Here is a 13,706-nt window from a genome sequence, read left to right as displayed (position 1 = left end):
ATGATGTTGTTGATGACGAAGATACATCATATAATCTATAGGTTTGAAGGGTGTGGTGAGTTCCTGGGTAACCATTTCACCAACCAATTTAGTGATGCAGAGGTATCAACACTGGAAATGTCCTTAAGGAATTAAACACTCAAGGTATTTAATAATGGATCTTTCTCTACATCACAATAAGATTGAAAATGAGCTCTTACTCAAATTCTGTGCATTTCAGTATATCCACAAATATGTTTTTCCAAATTTGTCATAAAAAATTAGAATAGAGGAAAACTCAAAGTAAACATATATTCTTTTTGCAAGTCTACAGTAACTTGGTTTTATCCTAAAATAATAGGAAGAGGCAATCCCTTTCATAGAAAATTTGTTGTTACATGTCAATATATTTCATATTCGACTCCAAATCATCTGAACTCCAATATAAGAAACTTTGAACCAAAAACCAAAAACAGAGATCAATATGTATTCTGAAATATTTCCATACACGATTGAATCGATTACACAACTCAATAAAAAAATACTACAACTTTATCTTTCGCAAGGATTACACCAAGAAATAGAAGAAGAAATCTGAAATAGAATTATGAAAAACTTTATTAAAAACTAAACAAAACTATAGAAAATAAATGGCTATCTACAACCATAGAAAACTAATAAGATTGCATTTTTAGCTATTCTTTGGTGTCCTCCTTTTCGAAAACTCCATCCCATTATATATTATTCATGGGCAGTTACAAAATGACTCTTCTTGTTTCAATTATATGACTCTTTATATTCCATCATTACAATGACAAGTGGATATCATTTAAATTTTATAATAAACTTCTCCATTTCAATATACTATCCTCTTGTTGTTGTAAGAGTTCCTATCAATGTTAGACTTCCTATCACAAAACTTCTGCATTTTACTCATATTGCACATTGCCTTCTTGTTGCAATACAATTCTACATTAATAATACTGCATGTTGTCTTCCTGTTGCCACTAGATTTCTTGTCACAACAAAATTCTACATTAATAATATTGCATGTTATCTTCCTTTTGCTACTAGACTTCCTATCACTGAGGTGCTCCTGCACCAAAAAGTTGCTCAATTTTATTTTTAAACAACCATCCTGATGAGAGAGCTATTAAGAGGGAGATTTGAGGAAGTCTAGCTACAATAGGTCACTATACTTCTCTTTGGGGTGACAAACTCTATGTTCATATTTTTACAATAAGACTATTTTATTACATTCATTTGCTTAATTCTATTTTTGTATTTCTTTTTGTGTCATTTGTTTTTATTGTTAAACTTTTTGCTAAACTATCTGTTAACTCAAAACCTAGAACAATAAACCACACATCATAAAAAACACAAAACAATGCAACTTTCATAACTCATTTGGTTTTGAAAACACAACAGTTCAATTTTCACTTATAGGTTTTCAAGTTTTCATTTTCATTTTCAAGGCACAGGATTCGATAACAATCAGGGTTCCATTTTTTTGTTTTTCCAAAGTATTATTATTACCAAGGTTTTATTTCCCTAAAATAATAGAAATTGTTTTCATATAAAATTGATCCGTCAAGTAAAAAAACCAAGTTTACTTAAAATAATCATTTTTTTCCAAATTTACAATTATCCATTTACTTCACAATTATATTGTAATAATAAATTAATTAAAACTTCAATTAATTATATTATTACAATCCAATCAAAAATCATTAAGTCATTAATGATTATAATTGCCTATTAATAAAATAATAATTAACAATGATAACAATATAATTAAAAAATTATATCGATTAAATTAATCAACAAACACCAATATTTAAAAATATTTATTAAATTATTTAATATTTAATAAATTAAAACTTTTGTTTTAAAAAACTATATTAGAAAATATTATGAAATTAAAATTTAATAATATTAATTTTCTTTAAAATTTAAAAAAAACACTAAAGTGTTTTAGGCCCGTCGGCCTACTGTTCACAGCAGCATTACTGCTTAGTCAGCTTTGGCTATTGCAACATCTAAGGTCATTGCCAATAGCCCTAGCTACCTTCATAGCTAGCGGTTGAACCTTGGAGAGAACAGAGATGGGGGAGTCATGACTCCCAATGTCCCATCATATATATGTATGTATGTATGTATGTATGTATGTATGTATATATATGTATATACATATATATATATATGTATATATATATTATGTATATATATATATATGTATATATATGTATACATGTATATATATATATAAATATGTATATACATATATATGTATATACATATATATATATATATATATATATACACACACACACACACACACACACATACATACATATGTATACAGATATATACATGTATACATATATATACATATACATATACACATATATATATACATACATATATATATATATATATATATATATATATATATATATATATATATATATATATATATATATATATATATATATATATATATATATATATATATATATATACATACATACACACACACACACACACACACACACACACACACACACACACACACATATACATACATACATACATACATACATACATATGATATTTTTTTTCAAAAACAAAAAAGCATAAAACATGACGCTTTCCCTAATTTTAAGAAATTTTGTGATTTTTGATTTTACATTATGATATGTGATAAATATTATCAATGTAAATATTTTATTGTGGTAATTTTTATTACCATATTTTTAAAATTAATTTCTGATACAGATCTAATAGGAAAAATATGAATATCCAATCAATGTTTACAACTCAAATCTTGATATCTTTTGCAAACCCTACCTGATTAAATTACAATTCTCTAAAAAGAACAAAATGATGATTTCTAATTTCCAAATCATATATAGATTTTTCTTCAATCAAAGAATGATAGTTCACATACAAGGGTTTCAATCTTCATTTGTGTACAGACACTTTAAAAATGGAAACAATAGGTTCACAAACAAGGGTTTCAACACAAATTTAAAACTCTAAAAACATATTCCTTAACAAACATGGAGAAGATAGAGAAATCAAAGAACGAGCAACTACAACAAAAAACCACAAGATCCTACCTAGATCTGATGCTAAAACAAGAAATGCACAAAACACTTAAGAATTTTTCTTTTCCTTCAAAAACCCTCTTTTCGAAAATTGGCTCCTCCAAACCTATTTATGGAGAAATGAACCTTGATTTCCAAATAAAGAGATTTCCCCAAGTTAGGGTATTGATTGTGCAATCACACGAAACCTCTTTTTCCTTTACTATTTTTATTATTTTAATTTCATGCACCAACTTTATGCAATTTAATTAAAATAATCTTTATTAAATCACAAGATGCTTTAATAATATATTTATTAATTTAATTAATAATATTATTTAGATTTTATTATTAAAATAAAACCCCTAAATAATAACTATTAAATTAAATAAATATAAATACACCAAAATTAGAACTTTTATTAAATCTTTTAAATTTAATTCTTTTATTTAATTAATTTCTCAATTAATTAAATATAATTAAATATTGAATTTTATTTATAAAACTTCTACTAAATTAAATCATTATTTACTCTTTTAATTTGATTTAATTATAACCGAATCTCATCACATACCTGCAAGACTAAATATGACAACTCAAATGAAGACAAAGAACATAATCAAACTCTAGTGTCAAAATCATAAATTCACGGCACCTGACAAATTTAGATGGGTAAACAATTCAGATACTTGCCCTACTTTCTAGGACATTTGGCTTAGGTTAGGATTTGGACTCAAGAATCATCTCCCCACTTATACCATTGAGATACTGTGATAGGGTACGCTTATCCTGGCAATTCAAGGAAGTCGATACCCAGTACTTGCAATTTGTATAAAATCTGAGCATGTACATACACATATAATCTAAACTAAATAGGCAATGGTAGGAAGTGGTGCATCATTTGGATCTCGACTAGTAGGTGACTATGACTTCCTCCCTCAACAACATCAAAAATGTCAAACATAAAGTTAAAAAAACAAGTACACCATACACATGCAAGTATGTGGTAAGTAATTATAGCAATTGCATATAAATCATTCCTCTAATTAACATCATGGAATAATTGAAATCACTATATGAGCATACATGTATCATCATTGAAAAAATTATGAAGACATGAAATAACTAACTCAACATGTATATATCAACTGAAAATGAAATATAGATAATCAATCTGGTAATCAAGTACCGCTATTCATAAAACATAATCAGAAAATTGGCCTAAAAAAATTTGACAATACAACATAAAAGTCAACTAGGGGTAATCATTACATCCACCCCCCCTAGACTTAGGATTACTCCTAGAAGCCTACAAGAAAGATAAAACTCTAGCACTCATAGTGTGGGTCCCATTGAACCCTTTTCCCCTATAGAAGGATAAGACTCCTTCGAAAACACCAAGCAATAACAACAAAAATGCTCACAATTCAACAAAGGTATACCACCATAAGGAAAAATCATAAGAAAACATGTCTAAAATCCAACTCACAAGTTTTGCCTTTTTCTATGTTCCAAGAAATCAAGTCTAAAGTTTTCAAGTGTTCAAGTTGCAAAAGATACATAACATTGTTTAAGTTTCATTTCAGTTAACTAGTTTGAGTGTTCAAGTTTGCAATAGATACATAGACTATTTAAGTTTTGTTTTAGTTTAATTAGTTGACAACTGGTGGCGTTCCAAATTGCCAAGAGCTCCCAATGCAGAAACTAGGGCTTTAATACCAGATGTCATGCCCCACTAGGAAACCCAAAAGAAATTAACCTAAAGTTTCACTAAGTTTTTCAAAGATTTTTTTTTTCAAATAACAATTAAACAACAACAGATAAAATATAGTGGAAGCATTAACTCACATGCATAAAACCATCAAATAGATTGCATCTCTTAAGGGTCCTATGATGTTGAATCTCATATAAGTTTAATTAATACTAAATCTAACACAACCAAAATCCACATCATGGAATAATCACAAGTATGAATCCATTTAAATAAATATAAAAATTACATAAGTTGCCACTTGGCATAACTATAATGCATACTCATCCACTGTACAAGTCACAAGTTATGAAAAGATGAAAGATATACATCATAAATAAAATGCATCATCTCCTATGATTTCTAATAATCAAATACATACAACAGAGAATAATCATCTAACAAGAATACAAGATCAGATAGAAAGGAACATTTGCACAAACACATCCAGCAACAACGTCCAATGGTTGGATATCAATGGTATAAGAAAAATGCACTACCACCTGACCTCATGGAACCTAAATGGCCCACTCCCACCATGCTAAGGAGATAAACTCAAGTCCCAAATAGGATAACAATACCACAAGTCATAACTAACATCTAAGTCAAGGAAACACTTGAAAGCAAACTATCTCAAAGGGGACCAAGACACAAGTATCATCTACACCTAGTTGCAACAAAGACATGTAGGAAATATACTATGTAAGTGGGAAAGTTTTATCACATGAGCCAACTCTAAGGTTACTGTAGTAGCCTCTTCGGACTCTGGTCCCCTACTATCTCTATGCGACATCAGTATCCTTTCATATAGACAAGGCATACTAACAAGTCAACTCTAAGGTTACCCTGGTAGTCTCTCAGGACTTTGACCCCCTAGTAACTTTATGTGGCACTGTATCTTATTAATTTATTTTAAACCCATTTAATAAAATGTTGTTACTTACTAAAACAACCTACAATGGGTTACCCAGGAAACCTCTTTAGGTCTTTGGCCTCCATTGCAAGCCACTTTCCAACATGACATACAAATTACCTACCCTACGCTTAGTAAAAATAGAAGATCTCATAAGATAATAAAATACACATTAAATTACAAACAAGCAACTAGAAAGCACTAAAATATCACAGATTTCATCAATACAATCATCCTAACATGACTAATCCAAAATCAAGTACACATATACCAACCCAACACATCACATCACATCACCAAAAATAAATCACAATAATCACCTCGGTCTTAAACAAGCAAGTGAAAAGCAATCCAAAGATAATTGATAGAATACTCAAAGGTTATACTAGAAAAGCCATACCATTCACCTCAGTTCTACACAAGAAATTGGAAAGCACAACAAAACATCTGATCAAACTCATCATAGACAACACGTAACACATTACCATGGTTAGGTATAAAAGATCGTGTACATAACATCATCATAGAAAAAAACCCCCAAGCCTCTGGTAAACAACTTGATTTGGTCAAAGTACTAAGTCAATCCAAAACCCACAACAGTAAACCACACATAATAAAAAGCATAAAACAATGCAACTTTCATAACTCATTTGGTTTTGAAAACACAATAATTCAATTTTCACTTATAGGTTTTCAAGTTTTTTGTTTTTTTTTCAAGACACAAGATTCAATAACAATTAGGGCTGTAGTTTTCGTCTTTCCAAAGTATTATTATTACCAAGGTTTAATTTCCCTAAATAATAGAAATTATTTTCATATAAAATTGATCTGTCAAGTAAAAAAAATCAAGTTTACTTAAAATAATCTTTTTTTTTCTCAAATTTACAATTATCCATTTACTTTACAATTATATTGTAATAATAAATAAATTAAAACTTCAACTAATTATATTATTACAATTCAATAAAAAATCATTAGATTGTTAATGATTATAATTATCTATTAATAAAATAATTACTAACCTATTAATAAAATAATAATTAAAAATAATAATAATATAATTAAAAAATTATATTAATTAAATTAATCAACAAAAATTATATTTAAAAATATTTATTAAATTGTTTAAAATTTAATAAATTAATTTTTTAAAAAAAAACTATATTTCAAATTATTAAAAAATTAAAATTTAATAATATTTAATTTTTTAAGTAACAAAAAAGGACACTAAAGTGTTTTTAGGTCTACTGGCCTATTGTTCACAGCTGGTGCTACTTAAGCAGCCTTGGCTGTTGTAATGGCCCTTCCTTCGCAGCTAACAACTAAACCTTGGAGGGAAGGGGGACAAGGGGAGTCATGGCCCACGATCTCCCATTTTATATGTGTGTGTGTGTGTGTTTTTCAAAAACAAAAAAATATAAAAAACAATGCTTTCGCCAATTTTAAGAAATTTCACAATTTTTGATTTTACATTATAATATATGATAAAAATTATCACAGTAAATATTTTATTGTGATAATCTTTATTAACATTTTTTATAATAAATTTCTAATATAGATCTAATAGAAAAAATATGGATATCCAATCAATGTTTACAATTCAAATCTTGATATCTTTTCCAAAGCCTATCCAATTAAATTACAATTCTTTAAAAAGAACAAAATGAGGGTTTCTAATTTCCAAATCATATAAAAAATTTTCCTCAATCAAACGATAGTTCACATAGAAGGGTTTCAATCTTCATTTGTTATAAACATTTTAGAAATGGAAACAATAGATTCACAAACACGGGTTTCAACCCAAATTTAAAACTCTAAAAATATAATCGTCAACAAACACGTCCAGAAGATAAGGAAATCAAAGAACAAGCAACTACTGCACAAAACCAAAAGATCCTACCTGAATCTTATGCTAAAACAACAAATGCACAAAATGTGCAAGAATTTTCCTTTCCTTCGAAAACCCTCTTTTCGAAAATTGACTCCTGTAAATCTGTCTGTAGAGAAATGAGCTCTAATTTTATAATAAAGAGTTTTCACCAAATTAGGGCCTTTGATTGTGCAATCACGGAAAACTCCATTTTTCTTTATTATTTTTATTATTTTAATTTCATACACCAACTTTATGCAATTTAATTAAAATAAACTTTATTAAATTAATTCCTTTTCTCTCTTATTAAATCACGAGACACTTTAATTATATATTATTAATTTAACTAATAATATTATTTAAAGTTTATTATTAAAATAAATGTCCTAGATAATAATTATTAAATTAAATAAATATAAATACGCCAAAATTAGAATTTTAAATAAATCTTTTAAATTGAATTATTTAATTTAATTAATTTGTCAATTAATGTAATATTGAATTTTATTTATAAAATTTCCATTAAATTAAATCATTAAATACTCTTTTAATTTGATTTATTTATAAAGAAACTCATCATAGACCCACAAGATATTGTAATAGGGTACACTCATCCTAGCAATTCAAAGAATTCGATACCCAGTACCTACAATCTGCATAAAATTTGAGCATGTACATACACATATAATCTAAACTAAACAAGCAATTGTAGGAAGTGGTACATTGTGTAGATCTTGATTAGTAGGTGACTATAATTCCTTCCCTCAAGCACATTACAAACATCAAACATAAAGTAAAATTGAGAAGTACACCAAACACATGCAAGTATGGGGTAACCATAGAAATTGCATATAAATAATTCCTCTTACTAACATCATGAAATAACTAAAATCACTATATGAGCATACATGTATCACCATCGAAATAATCCTGAACACATGAAATAACTAAGTAAATCAACACATATATCAATTGAAAATGAAATACATCTAATCAAACTGGTAACCAAAAACTGCTAATAAAAAACTTGACCTAAAAGAATCTGGCAATACAATAGAAAAGTCAACTAGGGGTAGGCATTACACTTAGTCCCTTGATGATCTAATGGGTTGTAGGAAATGTGACTAACACTTTGATTGTCACACCAAATAATAGTGGGAATATAAAAAGGAAAACTAAACTTAGTCATCAATTTTTGACTCCACAAAACCTCTTGACTAGCTAGCACAACAACTTGGTACTCAACCTCTAGATGATAATTCATGAGTAGACTTCTTCTTGTAGGACCATGTGATAGAACTAGAATCAAGGCAAAAAATAAAAATAAAATCAGAAGTAGACATATGATCATTGATATCACTAGCCCAATCTGAGTTAGTATAACCAATAACATGAGGAGCTCTCAAACTATATTGAATGTAGAAAAATGTGGTGGCTTAAATGTACCTCAAGTTATCTTTGGAATCCTGTCAATGACTCTCATATGGATTTTGAGTATTGAGAGACAAGTCCAACTGCAAAGGAAAGATAAAGACTAGTGTGTGTCAAGTACAACAAACTACCAATCAACTGTTAGTATGAAGTAGAGTCTACTAGATGACTAGTTCAAGTGGAAGAGAAAATAACACTTGGGTGAAATGAAATGGGGTTAGAATTACAAACAAGCATGCCAAATATCTGTAACATATCAAGAGTATGCTTCTATTGAAGTATGGAAATCCCACAAAGAATTCATAACTTCTAGTCCCTAAAAATAGTGCATAAGACTAAGATTTGTCATCTCAAATTTCTCCATCAAAGCTCTTTGAACAATGTGAATCATAGAGGATGAAAGCACTTGTAATGATGAGATCCCCAACATATAGCACAAGAATCAAAGGATCACCCTTTTCACATTGAATGTACATTATATGATCAGAATGGAAACATGTAAAGTGAGAGGAAAGAAGAAAGGATTCAATCTTCCCATACCAAGCCTAAGGAGCTTGTTTGTGATGTAGCATCCAAGTATCTATCCACAGGTAGTAAGTCCTGCAGAAGAAAAAAAGTTAACAATTTAATATAGATACAATACACATATTTCAAAACTCACATATTTTCCATTCACCAACCATCTTTCTACATCATTCTATAGCCTCTTAAATAACTAAAACCTCTCCAAACTCAAAAAAACCAAAAATTTCCTTTTTGGCATTTTTTACAAATTTTGGAATTTTCTATTTTAGGTAACCTTTGATACTAACTTCTAGAAAGTTGAAATTAAATCTAGACTTCCCTTAAACTATGACAACTAGACCTACCAACTAGTCTTGAAATTTGGAAACACCCATTTGAAGTTAGTAAAAAAAAAAAAAATCTTAAAAAAACACAACTCTTATAGAAAGGGAGTTTTAGGGGTCTTAACAGATTTTCTAGAACCTATTTTTTTTAATTTATTGACTCTAAAGAGAAAAGATGAATTGGAAGAGAACCAAATTCCTCCTAAAGAAGTCACTGCACAAAGTTGAGAGAATACCCAAGTCTAATGTGTGAAATATTAATGTGAAACAAGATATTGAGAGGGGGAGGGGGTGCGAATCAAGATCCATAAATCTTTTCTCTAGTAAATAAATTAATTGTATTCATACCTAATCCATCTCATATCTCAGATCTTGTACCATATAAACATAAACATGTAATGTTGGAATGAAATCTATCTAAGCATGACATCCATGTAAAATATCAACACATAACACAATGATTTTGGTAACCCAGAAACACTTCAAGTTGAAGCTAAAATTGGGGTGGGGATGAAACCCACAAATCTTTACTGCTACAATAAAAAAGTTTACCTGTTAGGGCTACAATTTGATCATATCAAATGATCTACCTTGTGAGGGGTCTTCCCTCCTAAAAGTGCTAAAGATTGTTAGGTCTTAACCTATTAAAGGATTTTCCACTTACAATAAAGTAAGGACTCTGTTAGGAGATTTAAATAAGGTCTATTAGAAAAACTCTATTAAGAGATTTTCGCTGACTCAATCTATTAAAACTAATTCAATACTTGACCATTCAGCTTTCACTAGAAGCATATTCAAATCTCCTCTCTTCAAAATCTCAATCTGATCTCCTTATTTGGTATCCTTTTTATGTCCTTCACTACCTATTAATAACTCTTTAAAGCCTTTGAGATAACCCTAATAACAATACGTTAAGAAATTGGAATTATTCAAATTATCTATTTGAGCATTTAGAAATCACTTTCCATTTTATTTCCAAAAGAGAACCTATAGACCTCTAGAAATTTTATGGGAAGAAATTAAATTCATTCCATAAAAATTTCCAATTTTCAATAGTTAACTAAATATAGACATATAATGCCCACTTCACATATACCCTTTATTAAATCAATATTCAAAATAATACTTTTATGAAAAATGAATCATATATATACACCACCCATGACCCTCTAACTATCCTTAACCTACATAGGTCTTTGGGTTGCATTAAAAAGAGAGTAAAAATATATATGCAAATATTAAACCTTACTTCTCACCTTTACCTCCTAGTCACCTTCACCTTATGGAATCTCTCCTCCCTAGGCGTCCCTTCTGCTTTTTATCACTAACATGGGATTTATGAAGCTTACAACATCTAGGTGAGCATGCCAAAATTCCTTCCTTTATACATTGGCTGGTTGAAATTATGGGTAGGTATTAAGTCATCATCTTTTCAAACTTTTGCCACCCCTCTTAATCCTCATTGGTGCAACAACCTTGTACTTTCCCATTTCCCCATCGCATATCTCTGCTTACACCTGCATACTTAAGGCCTGTACCACATTGTGCCAAGTCAATGCCAGACTTGGGCAGCACTCCATAGCCTTGGGAAACCACCCAAGCCAAGTGGTTGGTCCACTTGTCAAGTGGAAGGAGGGTTTAGGAGTGTAGGAGTTAGTATTAAGAAGTTTTTAGGGTAGTAATTAGAAATTAGTAAGTTATGATGACTTATATTTATTAGATGATATAAACATAGTGATATATTATTATTATTATTCCTTTTTGAATTTAAAAGGTGACTTTTAGTTAGAACTTATGAGTTGTTAATGTTAGTATGTGTTTTAGGAAAGGGGATGCAAAGGCAATTAGTGACATATTCTTAGATTTTAAAGTTTAGTATTATTTTTTTAATGTTGATTTTATTATAATTAATCTTGGTTAGTTATTTTGTAATATTAATAAATCTCTAATAGGATTTGATAGCATTTGGGTTAGGTGATATTGCATTGTCAAGTTTTTTCTTGTGCTAGGAAAATGAAAGAGAAATTATATTTTAAAGTGTTGGATTATAGTTTATAAAATTGGATTTAGATATTTCAATGTTTTTAGGACAAGTGTTACAAGAAAAATAATTAAGTATAGGGGGGCTTAAGTTAGTAATTTGATTGATAGTAGATGTTAGTGTGTGTTTGTTTAAATGGCTCGCTTATGCTGAGTGCTATGGCCTTGAATAGTCTTATTTAACTCCAAGATGGTTGGTGGATAGTAGAATGTGTAAAATTTGTGTAAATAAATGTCAACATTGGTGGAAGGTTCAAAACATGAGAAATTTAATCTTATAAGGGGAAAATGTGAGCACTAGATATAATCCTTTCCCATGAGTAGAGACATATCTGGTATCTTGTGGTGAATTAGTATGCATTCCAATGAAATTTAGATGCAGATATAAATTAGTTTGACCAAAGAACCCCAAATATGTCATCTAATTGGAAACGATGCATGAGAAGCACTGATATTCAATAGAAAGGTTCAAATTTTCCAATTTCATATTGTGATGACAATACTTTAAGAATGTAGACTTCTTAAAAAAAGTACATTCCAAATATTAGTGAAGAATGTCAATAGATCCAAGTATAGTTGATAAACACCATCCTCAAGGATAACACATGAATAAAGGATTTTGGAATCAAGAAAAGAATTGGTAAGTGCTTCGCTAAAATCAATTAGTTGCTTTATAACTTTTAGGGCCCGTTTGATTACTAGAATACAACTGAAATAGGAATGGAAAATTAGAATTTTTTTTGTATTCTTCGTTTGGTGCCTCAAATTAGAATTGGTAATAGGAATACATATTCTCATTTTGACCCCAAAATGAGCATATGCTCATTCCAAAAAATACTTTTAATTGGAATAGCTATTCCTATTCTCACTTTAACTTTCTCCTATTTCATTATTATTTGAAGTCCAATGTAGTTTGCTTGGCTTCTGAACTATCCCCTTTGTAACTGCCAATGATAGGAATCAAAGATTTTTACAATTTTAGCGATATGATTTTTATAGTTGCCTGCATATTTTCCTCCAAATGTCATAAATCCACCGCTTGACAAATCTCGATCAAGTAAGTTGACATCATGATCTTGAGAGTATTCACTATCTTGGCAGATTTGTGGGCAAATATCAAACCAAAGGAATTAACATCTTGGTTATGTTGCTCCACACTTTGAACATGGGAAGTCATCAAATTACCCAAGTAGAGAAGCTCTGAGGTGTAAGAAGCCATGATGGTGATCTCTACCCCACTTGAGACCACAATTGAAACTAGAATTTGACCCCTAGCTAAGATTTAACCATAGACCACCATTGTGGTAATCATTCATGAGCTCGAAGAATTGGACAAAAATGAGCTTACCAATTGCGACAATTATGAGTTTGAGATTGTCCATGGAGACCCCAATTAGTGTGCTTTGAAAATTATCTCCATGAAGGGCCTTGTCTCAGATAATATCAATCATCGTATTGTCTTTGAGAGAGCTGAAGAATGCTACGTTGGATGTATGGCTTTTACCAACCCTACATAGGTCCCGTGGCTTCAAAGTTTGGTTTGATTGACTTTGTAGCATCAAATTGTATGTGTATAAAAAAAAATTAGGATTCATAGTAGGATTCAATCGCAAGATGTGGGTGATCATTGAAGCATACCAGTGTTGGTGTAAGTTGATTTTAGGGCTCCCATTTCCCTTATATAGTTGGAGGTGGATCTCAAAGCAATCATTTTGAACAATGTTAATGACTTTTGAGTAGGTGATTTCCAACTTATATTTTGTCTAACCAAATAGAGAATTCAAAT

At 29.6% G+C, this 13,706-nt stretch overlaps 1 pseudogene; it reads right to left on the bottom strand.

The window, feature by feature from the left end:
- Positions 1-12,890: 12,890 nt before the first annotated feature.
- Positions 12,891-13,479, bottom strand: LOC149556344 (phenylalanine ammonia-lyase pseudogene; annotated as a pseudogene).
- Positions 13,480-13,706: the final 227 nt, after the last annotated feature.

Source organism: Cupressus sempervirens, chromosome 5 (assembly GCF_028749045.1).
Source record: "Cupressus sempervirens isolate cs-2001-9-10 chromosome 5, ASM2874904v1, whole genome shotgun sequence".
NCBI lineage: Eukaryota > Viridiplantae > Streptophyta > Pinopsida > Cupressales > Cupressaceae > Cupressus > Cupressus sempervirens.
Note: the sequence above shows the minus strand (reverse complement) of the source record. Positions and strands in the feature narration are given on the sequence as shown.